Genomic DNA, 15,241 nt, shown 5'->3' on the forward strand with positions numbered 1-15,241 from the left:
TTCACCAGTATTTTAAGTCAACGCATGATAATTGTGGCAATGTATCAATAAGGTACTTTTATGAAACCTTTATTTTGCTAGCGCAGTCAGATTTTGCGCACGGCGTAAGTGTGCTGCTGTTCTCAGCATGATGAGTAAAGCCTACGGTATACTCTCACGTCGTGTAGGCAACGCCGTCGTCCCCCCTACCCCTGCGTAGCCTTTCACGTAGGCTACGTGCACCTCCCAAAAATCCTTGGTTTGTGTCGTCGAGGGGGCGCAGAACGCAGAGCTGTGATTGGTCAGTTTTTGCCAAGGAGGGTCCCTGAAGACAGGCGAGCAGACTTTGTGCTTGAAAAGAACAAATTATTGTATGAAATAAAACAACAGTGATTAAACATTTGCATGAAAACTGATAATGTGTACTTAATACCTCGGTACGCTCTGAAAATAATTACTGAATGTGTGTTTTTCAGTTTATTATGTTATCGTTGTGTCCAGAACAAGTCACAAACTGAAAGTACGACACTCAACTTTTATTACAAATCTCTTGCTAACAGGTTCAATTCCGACACATATTCTTTCTCATGCACACACATATTTTTCTCTCACACAACACTTCTCATTCTATGTCAATAATCTTCCAGGCAAGGTATATTTACCAACATTTGTGAACTCTGAACAACACCATACACATTAACACCAGAATGCCCATCCATCCATCCATCCATCCATTTTCTACCGCTTATTCCCTTCGGGGTCGCGGGGGGCGCTGGAGCCTATCTCAGCTACAATCGGGCGGAAGGCGGGGTACACCCTGGACAAGTCGCCACCTCAAGGCGGCACCAGCATGCCGTTAACATAAATAGTTATTTAAAAGTTTTGTTTATTTACAATTACATTTTGAATCTCTCTTGTCCCATGTCCCGAACTGTCGAGTATTGTTGCAAATAATACCGTCCTCCGCCGTGACCCGTTCAGAAGTTGCACAGTCCACTCTTCACAAAGGTATTTTCCTCTGGTTTATACGTAAACAGTCCATTAAAAGTAACCTGATTATTGTGAATGATTAGTTCCAGTGTAGACAAAGTTGTCGATGTTGCGGTTCAGTGGCTGTATACAAACTCTTCACAGGAAGGACATACACAGTATCTAGCCTGCAGTTGCTCCTTCTGGAGACACTGCCCCTTAGTATTTTGGAAGAGAATTACAAGTTTGGCTCCACCCCCCACGGAAGAACTATAAATCAAACTAACGCCGTCGGGGGGGACAAGCTATGCGATGCGAGAGTATATTGCAGGCTTAAGGTGACGACTTGAGGCTGTTAAAAGTCAAAGGACAAAAGGCTCCCAAGTTACGACTGCTGTGCTGTACATTGATCTTACATGGACGATGTCGTTCACAATGACACAAACAGATAAGATGTGTTGTGGGCGTATGGATTGTTTTTGCTATCTTTTGCTTTGTAGCTGAGTCGCTGTTTCAAGTGGCCGTCTCCACATTGTTTGGTTCAGGATGGGCCGGTTGAGTGTTTCGAGGGATGAATTAGTGGTCCTGGACACATTATGTTCTCAAATAAATGTTCCTTTTCCTCATAATGACAGCATTTTACTAACATTCATGTCAATTTCCGTGATATATATATATATTTTTTGTTGAGTTTAGTGATTATTTATTAGGCATACTAGCGCTGCGTCAAATAAAAAGATCCCTAACTTCTAGTTACTAGAGACAAAATGTTCACAGCACAGTCTGGAGTGTTCTGTAGGAGTCTAGTGATCCCTCCGTATCATGCTCTGTATGGCAGAAATCCGCTTGTTACAGCGGCATACTTGCCAACCCTCCCGTTTTTAGCGGGAGAATCCCGATATTCAGCGCCTCTCCCGACAACCTCCCGGCAGAGATTTTCTCCCGACAAACTCAGCCGGAGCTGGAGGCCACGCCCCCTCCAGCTCAATGCGGACCTGAGACTGAGTGGGGACAGCCTGTTCTCACGTCCGCTTTCCCACAAAATAAACAGCTTGCCTGCCCAAAGACGTCATAACATCTAGGGCTTTTATAGAGTGCACAACTGCGCACACAACAAGGAGACGAAGCAGAAGAACGAGGAAATTACAGACATGGCGGCCGAAATGATATACTCATCATGAACGGAGAAGTTAAACAGGACAATACTGCCATCTAATGGATAGCCACTGGAACACTGAAATTCAAGTATTTGTTTTTTTTTCCTATGTAAATAAAAAAAAAAAAAAAAAAAAAATATATATATAGCTAGAATTCACTGAAAGTCAAGTATTTCATACATATACATATATATATATATATATATATATATATATATATATATATATATATATATATATATATATATATATATATATATATATATATATATATATATATATATATATATATATATAAAAATAAAAAAATAAAAATAAATATATATATATATATATATATATATTTTTTTTTATTTTTATTTTTATATATATATATATATATATATATATATATATATATATATATATATATATATATATATATATATAAAAATAAAAAAATACAAATAAATAAATATATATATATTTATATATATATACATATATATATATATATATATATATATATATATATATATATATATATATATATATATATATATATATATATATATATATATATATATATATATATATATATATATATATATATATATATATATATATATATATATATATCAGGTCTTTCCGGTGCACTGCTGTCAATATAGCGCCTCTATAGTGGTGCAACACTGCAACTGCAGTTAAAATACGTAGCTCCCGCAGAGGGATATCAATCGCTTCATCAACATAGCCGGAGATTTATGCTGTGTTGAGCGATATCAAATACGTTTTCTGTGGATGACTTAATTATGGTGTAATACTGCTCACTAATAAATAAAGGACAAAAAAACATAACCTCTTTAGTGTACGTAACAAATAACATGTGGCAGTAATTCCTGACAAGGCTGAACTGTCTTCGGATGAAACAAGGTGGACAGGACACATACTATACTCTCAAACATGTGTGCATTATGGTGTAGACTTCCCAGGTGTAATGCTACAGTACAAAGACAGATGTGAGCAAACATGAAAAGAACTTCTAAAAACGTCAAATGAGGGTTGTTATATTGAGCAGACAGACAAGTCAAGAGGACTAGACTGGATTCCCCACCGCTTAATGCATTCCTCTTGCATCCTCGTGCCCTCCTGCCAGCTTGCAAGGCACTCAGCTGCAGTGTGAGCACTTAAATGGCCACTTCAGTCCCAGCAGGAGGGACAAACAGCACAAATACACCCTGAGCTCTACCTGTGTGTGTGCTTGACCAAGGACTTGTGTAATTGTCATTTCTGTCTAAAATGTCATCTGTTGTGGTTTAACACATTTGTTTGTACAGCGAAATCTCTCAACATAAATAATTGTGGGGTGCTGTTTGGCCTCTGGATTGTTACAATTTTGAGTTAAACTGTCTGAAGTCTGAAAGTCTCTCGTAAATCTTCGAACCGCTTTCTGACCTCTTCAGGATGCGCCGTTTTTTGGGCGATCTTATTCACGTGCCTCCACTTTGACTGTGTTCTGTCCCCGCCAGCCACGTTGTAATTTTTAGAACTTTCATATGGAGTCTACTACAGTGTTAATTTTGACAGGAGTTTTTAATTAAGTTTCAGTCATCCTCTTTTGATGCAAATGTATTTTTGGTTTTAGTCATATTTTGTCATAATTTAGTCATCTAAATTACAGTACATTTTGTCGACTGAATATCAAACATAACGGACAACAGATCATTGAAGTTGTCTTGGAAGCACTTTTTATTATATATTTAATATTGCAGAGCATCTGAAAACCTAAATTCACAACAAGACCTGCACTTCACAAATATGTCATATTAACCTTATTGAGTGTTATTATGTTAGCTAAAATTAAGCATGTTTTTCAAATGTTGAATAATGACTAAAATGGTCACATAAAAAAACCCAACTAGTTTTATTCTATATTGCGTACAACTACACTGAGTGTAAACAACTGGCGTCTTGGCCGTTTAAATAGAGAAACCAGTGTTATATATCTAGAATGTATATATATATATATATATATATATATATATATATATATATATATATATATATATATATATATATATATATATATATATATATATATATATATATAAATATATATATATCACAAACCTGTCCTCCTTTGGGTGTTGTCAAGTTGTGCACATAATAGCTGAACAGTTTTCAGAGGACATTGATTATAGTGCACTGCACAAGTATCTTGCTTATTAGATTGGCCGGGAAGCTCACCCATGCTGTACTGCAAAAGTGTTTGAGAGAAGCAGTCTTGCTCCTTCTGTACTTTATTTAACAGTAACAGTAATTTAGTACGGTATGAGTCATTTGGAAATATTAGTTTAGGCCTATTTACTGTTGCACCGATGTCCTGACGATATGCCTGCAGATGGCACTTCAAGTTGGTTGTATTCTTACAAGAGAAATTCGAGCCACAGGCTTTATGTGGTTTGTTGTCCACCGTTGCCAAGGTGAAATGTGTTCATGTCTTCTCTTTCTTCCAGGTGTAGAAGACATATTGTAATGATGTGTGTAACAATACAGTAGGGAAAGAACAATATGAGAATTTCATATTGCGGTTATTGTGATTAAAATGATCACAGTTATTATTATCGCGGTATTGTGGAATGTGCTCAAAACGTTTTTTAAACATAACCGAAATAAATAGACACACCGTTAGAAAACCCACTATTTTGCATGTCTTGTGTTTCTTATGCTTCACTGAAGTGCTTTATCTGTTTTAATAGCTAAACTTTTAATTGTTGTACTTTAAATATTGGTTTGTTCTGTAGCACTTTAAGGCTTATTTAAATGTGCGTAACAAATAAAATATATCCTAATTATGTATCACTTCTGCCGGGCTTTGTGTCCTACTTAGTTCAGCTGGACTTGACCGCACCATAAAACACCTCTTCTTTTTTCCTCTGAGGATCGATCATCATAATTCTGTGCTAAGAGAGAACAGCTTGTAGGGTTTTAATGTGCACAATTAAATATCTTAGTTGCTCAGAAAGTGTTTATGTAAGTTTAGATTTCTGTTGTTTTCAACGGGAAAGACATATGTCTCTTGTTTTCATGTTAGCATTTAAGCTAGCAAGCTGGCACCAGTAAGTCCCAGGTGAGTTTATCAATCTCGGTTTCTAGATCATTTTAGTTTAAAAGGTTAATACTAACCGTCCGGAATTTTTCTGCGGTCATCATTATTACAATTTATCGTTACACCCCTACAGACTTGTTTCCCAGTGAAAAATCCAAACACTGTGTATTACAAAGACAGTAGTTTTGATTGGATCCCCGCCGTGATTTATCCCTGCCCCTCTCCTGCATGCTACTGTGATTGGATAGATTCCTAACGTGTCCCACCCACCTAAAGACAAAATTAAATATGATTAGATTTCATCTCTGTCAAGATTTCCGTCTCATTTTTATTCTTCCATTAAATTGTCAATTAATTTTTTCATTGTTTTTGTCAACGTGCATTTGTTGTGATTTGTTATTGTCCTATTTTAGTCAGGGGAAAATAGCTTGTTGACGATAACTAAGAAACATTTTTAGCCATCAAATTTTAACACTGGTCTACTGACAGATCTACGTTCGAACTATACGCTACTTTGTATCCATGTACAAGCCAGTCTGTCCCACAACAAGAGGATAGAAAAAAAAGAAGGAGCCTATTGACTACAGTCTTGGACTACAATGACAGATTTGTGCAAAGCTCTTCGGGTAAATCTTGACCATATATATGGACAATTAGCTGACGTCACCAATGGCTAAAATGTCACAAATTGGTCAAATTCCAAATGACTCATTTGGAGTAAATACGAAGGAAGGCAAGATTATTTTATAAATATCTTTACCATTCGCCCATGATTTGAGTTCAAATTTTTGAGACTTATCCAGATCTTAAATACACAAAAACATGAACCAAGAGGTAACAAGTTAAAAGAGGGCTGAGAAGAGTGAGTAAAGCTGTCGAACAGGGCGCCCACGTAAGTGAAGAGAAAAACACTCAACACTGACCTGTGAAGGCTCAGCTTGGGACTTCGAAGAAATTGGCACGGCAACTGGGACCTTATGTAGCTTGAGCCCATCTTGTGATGATGCCACAAGCCGGTTATAGTAAGAATCCCACAATGCAGAAAAGGCCAGCACCATGCAGACAGAAGGTTGAATGATTACGAACCAGGCAGAAGAAACATAAAACAAGTCTAGCAGGAAACTTGAAGGGAACAGAACACTAAATAATGAACTAGCACTGGAGGACGGAACAAGGTGGAAGTAAATGGAACTATTTAACAATGAGGAACAGGTGCGCTGGCAGGACAAGGAACAGAATGTAAAGGTGCTGCAAAACACATAGACTAAACAGGAAATACTGACAAAACAAGAACAGGAAGTGATACTGAACACAGGGAAATAACGAACAAAGTCCAAACAGTTATGTGGGATCATGCCATATATAATGTAATGCCTTCCCAAGTCTGCCCATATCAAGCACAACATACTTAGGACTGGTAATAGCCGTGATAGGGGAGTTGAGGGAGCGAACGGAGGGCGTCATGACGTACCAAATCAAAATTAGCTCAGTTGGCACAAATGACCAAGCACATGCACAGATAGACCCTAAGTGGTGCCCAAGCCAATGCCCTTTTGCCCTGTGTGGAAAAAAAAGCCCTTTCTACTGGAGCCCCTTTTTATTTTATTCATTCAAGAATCAACCAAAATTCTCTATCATTAATTCCCCCCAAATATGTTTTTTGATATCTTTTGATATATATTTACGTTCGTGTGAAAATTCGGCACTCACAAACCCAACCAAATGGGTGCCATTTTTTCCTGGCTTGAATACAATCTGTACAGCAAATATGGGCATTTACATCAACAATTTGATTTGCCTGAGTAGCTTCACAGGACAAAAAAGAAAAAAGAAAAAAGAATACCTGCCCCCAAAATGTACATTGATAGGTCAAAGGGAAAACAAAAGTGTTTTATAACTCTTACCTCAGTAAAGTCAATATAAAACTGCTATGCCGCCTTGGCATTAATAGAAAAAGTCAAAGAAACACAATAAATGGGCAAAAGCTATAAACAAAACAAATGCTCCTTAGACATTACATCTTTAGGGAAAAGGTTTGGCTACAATATAAACCTAAATAGTATGGTCGTTTTAGAAATATGGGTCGTAAATCTGTCATGACAGTGTTTGAAGCAGCTAAATTGGCAATTATCTCTGTCGGCTTTTTTGTACGGACGTTGCCGCAATGCTGCTTAAGCACACGGAAACTAAAGTCGGGCACGACTCTTGTTGTCCTAGATCAGGGGTCACCAACGCGGTGCCCGCGGGCACCAGGTAGCCCGTAAGGACCAGATGAGTAGCCCGCCGGCCTGTTCTAAAAATAGCTCAAATAGCAGCACTTACCAGTGAGCTGCCTCTATTTTTTGAATTGTATTTATTTACTAGCAAGCTGGTCTCGCTTAGCCCGACATTTTTAATTCTAAGAGAGACAAAACTCAAATAGAATTTGAAAATCCAAGAAAATATTATAAAGACTTGGTCTTCACTTGTTTAAATAAATTCATTAATTTTTTTTACTTTGCTTCTTATAACTTTCAGAAAGACAATTTTAGAGAAAAAATACAACCTTAAAAATTATTTTAGGATTTTTAAACACATATACCTTTTTACCTTTTAAATTCCTTCCTCTTCTTTCCTGACAATTTAAATCAATGTTCAAGTAAATTTTTTTTTTTTATTGTAAAGAATAATAAATACATTTTAATTTAATTCTTCATTTTAGCTTCTGTTTTTTCAACAAAGAATATTTGTGAAATATTTCTTCAAACTTATTATGATTAAAATTCAAAAAAATTATTCTGGCAAATCTAGAAAATCTGTAGAATCAAATTTGAATCTTATTTCAAAGTATTTTGAATTTCTTTTAAAATTTTTGCTCTGTAAAATCTAGAAGAAATAATGATTTGTCTTTGTTGGAAATATAGCTTGGTCCAATTTGTTATATATTCTAACAAAGTGTAGATTGGATTTTAACCTATTTAAAACATGTCATCAAAATTCTAAAATTAATCTTAATCAGGAAAAATTACTAATGATGTTCCATAAATTATTTTTTTAATTTTTTCAAAAAGATTCGAATTAGCTAGTTTTTCTCTCCTTTTTTTCGGTTGAATTTTGAATTTTAAAGAGTCGAAATTGAAGATAAACTATGTTTCAAAATTTAATTGTCATTTTTTTCGTGTTTTCTCCTCTTTTTAACCTTTCAATTAAGTGTAAATATCATTAATTATTAATAATAACATAGAGTTAAAGGTAAATTGAGCAAATTGGCTATTTCTGGCAATTTATTTAAGTGTGTATCAAACTGGTAGCCCTTCGCATTAATCACTACCCAAGAAGTACCTCTTGGTTTCAAAAAGGTTGGTGACCCCTGTCCTAGATCCTTGGTGCACATGCAACCTTTGTTTTCACTGAAGTATAATTGTATCCATGAGGCAATTCAGTCTTTCAAAGTACGACAAACAAAACCTGCGGAGCACGATGACCACGTTGATGATCAGCTATCAAATCAGCTATCATATGGCCTCCCAATAGTTGTTGTGGCCTGAAATATCAGAGTGTTTACGCCAGGGGCCGTCCCTGAGTTTAGGGCACATGCATACCCGAAAACTATGCCAATGTCAACCAGAGCTGTGAAAACATCTTCACACACCAAAATACTGTTCACTCACCACACCCCCAAACCACAACACCACCTGAGCTTAGTATTCTTAGAATGTGTGCTTAGTCAGTAGATCTGATCTGTTTTTTTTTTTGCTTCTTAGGGTGCGAAGCTGGAAAGTTTGGATATGAGTGTGAAAGGTCATGTGACTGTGCAGGTGACGCCCCGTGTGACCCATCAACTGGACATTGCCTCTGTTCCCCAGGAAGGACTGGACAGAGATGTGAAAAAAGTATATAATTTTTTACCAATAACACAGTAGACATTGACAATACCGCTTTTCTTTTCACATTTGTTTGACATGAAGAACCACATTTCATGCATCGTTTTGTGTCCTCTATGTGTCTCTTTCATCTATTTCTCAAGATTGTGGTGGCGACCGATTCGGCCCTGACTGCTCTTTGCCTTGCCAGTGTTCTAACAGGGCCCCATGTGATGGGATGACTGGGCGCTGTCAATGCCCACTCACCTGGCTGGGTCCCACTTGTGCTGAAGGTAATACTCGCACATTTATACTCACACATCCACACACACACACGCACGCACACACACACACACAACTTGCCCCGCTCTGTCCACTTCAATATCTGCTTGCGTCTCCTGACAGTTATTTTAATGTGCACCCAGCATGCAGTCAGACTTGAGGCTGTCTTCATTTTACATCTACAAAGACAAACTCACTAGAGAATATGTAGCAGTTACTTTTCCTTCAAAAACACCAGAACATTTGCTTTTGATTTTCAAATTGTGCTGATTTCCCCGTTCCCTTTCAGCACGGCTTCACCAAACACCAGGACAGCTGAACTTTTCTGCGTCCCAGAGAAAGAGAAGAGCAGGCAGTAAAACCGCATAAACCCCACGTTAAAACACGCGACTTGGCTCTTGGAAGCTTTACAAAGATCGTCTTGGTGAAGGTGATCTAGTATTTCTATGCATTGTGGAACTCTTCTGTCAGAAAGCGGTGCTTCATCACTTAGCCTGGAGCTTAAATATTCAAACAATGACTTTGACATGCGAGCCGGACTCAAAGAACCATGAAGTGTACTGTAAAGGATACTGTATGTTTATTGAGATAAGCCATAATATTGATAACATGACTGCATTCAATTGTTTTCGTCCAATCAAATGTGATAGGTTCCAGCTCAAAACCGCAATTAATTATTTATTTCTGTATTAGTATCCTACCAAATTGACATTTTGTCTATAATTGAAGGGAAGAACACATTTTACTATAATTGCCACTTTGTATTACTGTAAAAGGTGTTTCTCATATTTTGTTTACCTACTGTAATTTACCTTAAGTAGTACCTCAAATACGAGCCTAACTGGTTCTGTGCCGGCGCTCTTAACACAAAACCAAGTCAACGTCTCCCATTGAAATTAATTAAAATATATTTAATCTGTGCTTGTCCCCTCCCAAAACAGCACCATTTTAACATGTAACATGTATTTTAAAAAGAAAAAAACAACTTATATAAATATTACACAAAAATACTACTAAAGAATGTACTACACACAACTACAGTAGTTTAATGAAGTAATGTAATTGTAATATACAGCATTTACCTTGGAGAGTGAACTTCAACAGTATCTCCTTCCAGCTGTTTCTCCGCCAAACACACTATCCGCAGCTTTTCCATATTTTCACGGATAAATGTCCGCCGTTTAGATATTATATACATTTTTTTGGCTAGACTTAGACATGTTCGGCTTCAGTATGGTTCAGAGTAACAATGATGTGCTCAAACTGCTTTGCCAAGTTACCGACTCACTCGATCATGTTTTTGATGACATCTTTCTTTAATTAATCCACTTTCTTTTTTGGGGTTGGTAAACAAAGGTATGTCCATTTTTAACTCTTAAGCTAATGCTTGCAAATAAGACCAGATGTTTTGTTCGGAGCTTAAAAGGCTCACTGAGACATTTGCTTCGCCAACTAATGGTGGGGACTCTGTAACTTAAATTTTTGCTTGCAACTGAAAAGCATTGACATTAGCTGATACAGTTCTTATCTCAAAACAAGATGGGGCACTCTTAAGTTGAGGTACTACTGCATTTGAAAGGAATATGCAATGTGTGTATATGTGCATAGAAAAATATATAAATTATAAATCCCATTGCATATACCGGTACAGTAACTTTCTCGGTCTCGTTCTGCATTTTCGCATTTTGTTCCAAATAATTCAAGATAGCTTCAGATTTTTTTCTACCTTGTCATTTGTGCTGAAGGCTTTTGCAACTGTTTTTTGTTGTTGTTTTTAATATCCTGCAGCAAAAAATCAAGCAGTACCGAAACTATCCTGTACATATTACAAGTAAAATACTTGCACTTTTTGTTGTTTGTTCATTCAAGTGAGCTACTCGTGCCGGTGTTCTGTCGAAATGAGCTGCTTTGTTGAAGAAAAGCTACCAGTTGTATAATTCGATTTACGTTATCGTGCCAAAAAAATGCTTCCCTATGTTTGATTTAGATATTAAATAACGCTCCCACTGTAGAATATCTATTATTTAGTTATTCATATAATATAGAGGTATATCCATCCATTTTCTACCGCTTTTCCTTTTCGGAGTCGCGGGGGGTGCTGGAGCCTATCTATATTAAGCCATCAAATAATGCTCCCACTACCGCTCGGTAGTCGGGCACGACTCTTGTCGTAGATCCTTGGTGCACATGCAACCTTTGTTTTCATTTCGTTGTTTTCACTGAAATTGTTATTGCTGTTTAAACGGTGATGAAAACGAAAATTTAGGCTACTATTATAGTGTCAATGTTAACAACTTCCTCACACTGTAGTTATCTACATGCTTACTGGTCAGAAGAAATGATGATAGAAATATACCTTAAATAATTCCTTACTTGTAGTGGCAGTGACAAAGTCAGCTTATGTGGTAGCTCATTTCGATGGGTGTTTAATACGAGAAAATGTTCAGCGCTGATGCCTGTGCATGCTTAATAGTGTTAGGTAGCTCATTTTGATAAAACACCTGGTTTAATGAATGACAACATTGACCAATGTAAATATTTGTTTGAAATCACCTGCACGATCCATATTGTCTTACAATATAAGACAACGAGAAAATGATTTTTGTATATCATGTGTACTTAAACCAGAATTGTGTTGTTTTTTTGCTTGACGGCATGTCTATTGTCAGTGGTGCTGTGTACAGAATGCATTCATTAAAAAAGGGTTTGGAAAGATTTGGCACTTCCTTGACATGACACAAACTTTAATACAGTAGATCCCTGTAACCTCTCAAGGATGGCGAAAAAACAATCAAACGCCAATTAAATTGTATATTTTTCACACACATTACCATTTGCAAAAAAAGACTGTTGAAATTATTAGATTAAGAATCGGCTCCATAAGCTTCTCTGTCTCTCTTTAATTGACATAAATATGCCTCAACACTTAATAAACATTTTAAATTGGAAAATGTTTCGGTACTCACAACTTGTGAATGATAAAGAAAGATGATCGGTAGAGCAGATAGCTAGCCTTTAGCCTGGTCCTCAAGCTAGCGCTACAACCCCTGGCTCCTTTTCAGCTAGCTGTCTGAGAAGACATACAGTAATCCACACTGCCTGCTCGTTATAATAACGATTATAATAACGATTTACGATCATACATATTGACTTGTGTTCACCTGCAGTTTTTAAAGGCCTACTGAAACCCACTACTACCGACCACGCAGTCTGATAGTTTATATATCAATGATGAAATCTTAACATTATAACACATGCCAATACGGCCGGGTTAACTTATAAAGTGACATTTTAAATTTGCCGCTAAACTTCCGGTTCGAAACGCCTCTGAGGATGACGTATGCGCGTGACGTAGCCCGACGAACACGGGTATGCCTTCCACATTGAAGCCGATACGAAAACGCTCTGTTTTCATTTCATAATTCCACAGTATTCTGGACATCTGTGTTCGTGAATCTGTTTCAATTATGTTCATTGCATTATGGAGAAGGAAGCCAAGCAAGCAAAGAAGAAAGTTGTCGGTGCGAAATGGACGTATTTTTCGAACGTAGTCAGCCACAACAGTACACAGCCGGCGCTTCTTTGTTTACATTCCCGAAAGATGCAGTCAAGATGGAAGAACTCGGATAACAGAGACTCTAACCAGGAGGACTTTTGATTTGGATACACAGACGCCTGTAGAGAACTGGGACAACACAGACTCTTACCAGGATTACTTTGATTTGGATGACAAAGACGCAGACGTGCTACTGTGAGTATGCAGCTTTGGCTTTTTTTTGCGTATGTACGTAACTTTTTTAAAATATATAAGCTTTATGAACCTTGGGTTAGGTGAACGGTCTTTTGGGCTGAGTGATTGTGTGTGTTGATCATGTGTTTGAATTGTATTGGCGTGTTCTATGGAGCTAGGAGCTAGCAGAGGAGCTAGGAGCTAGCATAACACGTACCGTACCGTAAGTGCGCGTCACGTACGTAACTTTTTAAAAATATATAAGCTTTATGAACCTTGGGTTAGGTGAACGGTCTTTTGGGCTGAGTGATTGTGTGTGTTGATCGGGTGTTTGAATTGTATTGGCGTGTTCTATGGAGCTAGGAGCTAGCAGAGGAGCTAGGAGCTAGCATAACAAACACGCAGGTGTTATTATGCAGGATTAATTTGTGGCATATTAAATATAAGCCTGGTTGTGTTGTGGCTAATAGAGTATATATATGTCTTGTGTTTATTTACTGTTGTAGTCATTCCCAGCTGAATATCAGGTACCGTGAGTATGCAGCCTTGGCTGCTAAACATTCGATAACTTGACCGTATGTGCGCGTCACGTACGTAACTTTTTAAAAATATATAAGCTTTATGAACCTTGGGTTAGGTAAACGGTCTTTTGGGCTGAGTGATTGTGTGTGTTGATCAGGTGTTTGAATTGTATTGGCGTGTTCTATGGAGCTAGGAGCTAGCAGAGGAGCTAGGAGCTAGCATAACAAACACGCAGGTGTTTTTATGCAGGATTAATTTGTGGCATATTAAATATAAGCCTGGTTGTGTTGTGGCTAATAGAGTATATATATGTCTTGTGTTTATTTACTGTTGTAGTCATTCCCAGCTGAATATCAGGTCACCCCCGGCTCTCACAGCATCTTCCCTATCTGAATAGCTTCAACTCCCCACTAGTCCTTCACTTGCACTTTACTCATCCACAAATCTTTCATCCTCGCTCAAATTAATGGGGAAATTGTCGCTTTCTCGGTCCGAATCTCTCTCACTTCATGCGGCCATCATTGTAAACAATAGGGAACTTTGCGTATATGTTCAACTGACTACGTCACGCTACTTCCGGTAGGTGCAAGCCTTTTTTTTATCAGATACCAAAAGTTGCAATCTTTATCGTCGTTGTTCTATACTAAATCCTTTCAGCAAAAATATGGCAATATCGCGAAATGATCAAGTATGACACATAGAATAGATCTGCTATCCCCGTTTAAATAAAAAAAATTCATTTCAGTAGGCCTTTAAGGCTGGATTGACTGTGGAAGCTAACAACAAACAAAACAAACAAGGTGCCACCACCTTGAACTGTCATCATGTCCTTATGTGTGCTGAACTGTTTTAATGTCAATTTACGCTGTATTATCACATGTTTACAAATGATAGCCAACTTTAAGTAAACCCAATGCATTTTCTTTGGAAAAGTCTTCGGAGAAAAATATGAATACATACACTGCACTATATACTGTGTATATATATATATATATATATATATATATATATATATATATATATATATATATATATATATATATATATATATATATATATATATATATATATATATATATATATATATATATTACTACCTTGTGGTGATCGATAAAGATATTCACCGAGCCGGACTTTGCCCTATTCTGGGTCAACACTGCTAATCTTGGCGCTACTGTTCCTTCACAGTGACAATCAAATTGACCAACTTTTAAGAGACTAACTTTTAGATGCACTTTATCTTTAAGTCCTGCCTCATCAATAACACAACTTTACATTTGTGAGCCTTTGTCGTGAGCAATTTTCAAAAGGCAACACGGGAGATATATTATTACCAACGCACCACTTAATGTTAACAAGACTGCTAAGTGGAAATTATCTCTGTTCTGCCCCCTGCACTTTATCTTTGACATAATCAGCTCCACATGACATTGGCGTAAGCGATGTGGAATGACAACGGAGGACACAAAATGCTAACAACACGTAATGCTAGTTAAAATAAATAAATACATTTGGGTATTATATTCGGCCCAACTCTCTCGTTTGAGTCACACATTACAGAGTGTTACTAAAACGGCCTTCTTTCATCTCCGTAATATCGCTAAAATTTGTTCCATTTTGTCCACTAGCGACTCGGAGATCATTATTCATGCGTTCGTTACGTCTCGTCTCG

General features: G+C 37.1%; 1 protein-coding gene and 1 pseudogene across 1 annotated transcript in view; one reads left to right on the plus strand and one right to left on the minus strand.

The window, feature by feature from the left end:
• LOC133663041 (multiple epidermal growth factor-like domains protein 6) overlaps positions 1–9,756 on the plus strand; it is a 144,026-nt pseudogene extending 134,270 nt beyond the window's left edge.
• The window catches only part of LOC133663667 (EH domain-containing protein 2-like), a 92,197-nt gene that overhangs the window by 62,018 nt on the left and 14,938 nt on the right, over positions 1–15,241 (minus strand). The gene's annotated exons all lie outside the window — the stretch shown is intronic.

Source organism: Entelurus aequoreus, linkage group LG13 (genome assembly GCF_033978785.1).
Source record: "Entelurus aequoreus isolate RoL-2023_Sb linkage group LG13, RoL_Eaeq_v1.1, whole genome shotgun sequence".
NCBI lineage: Eukaryota > Metazoa > Chordata > Actinopteri > Syngnathiformes > Syngnathidae > Entelurus > Entelurus aequoreus.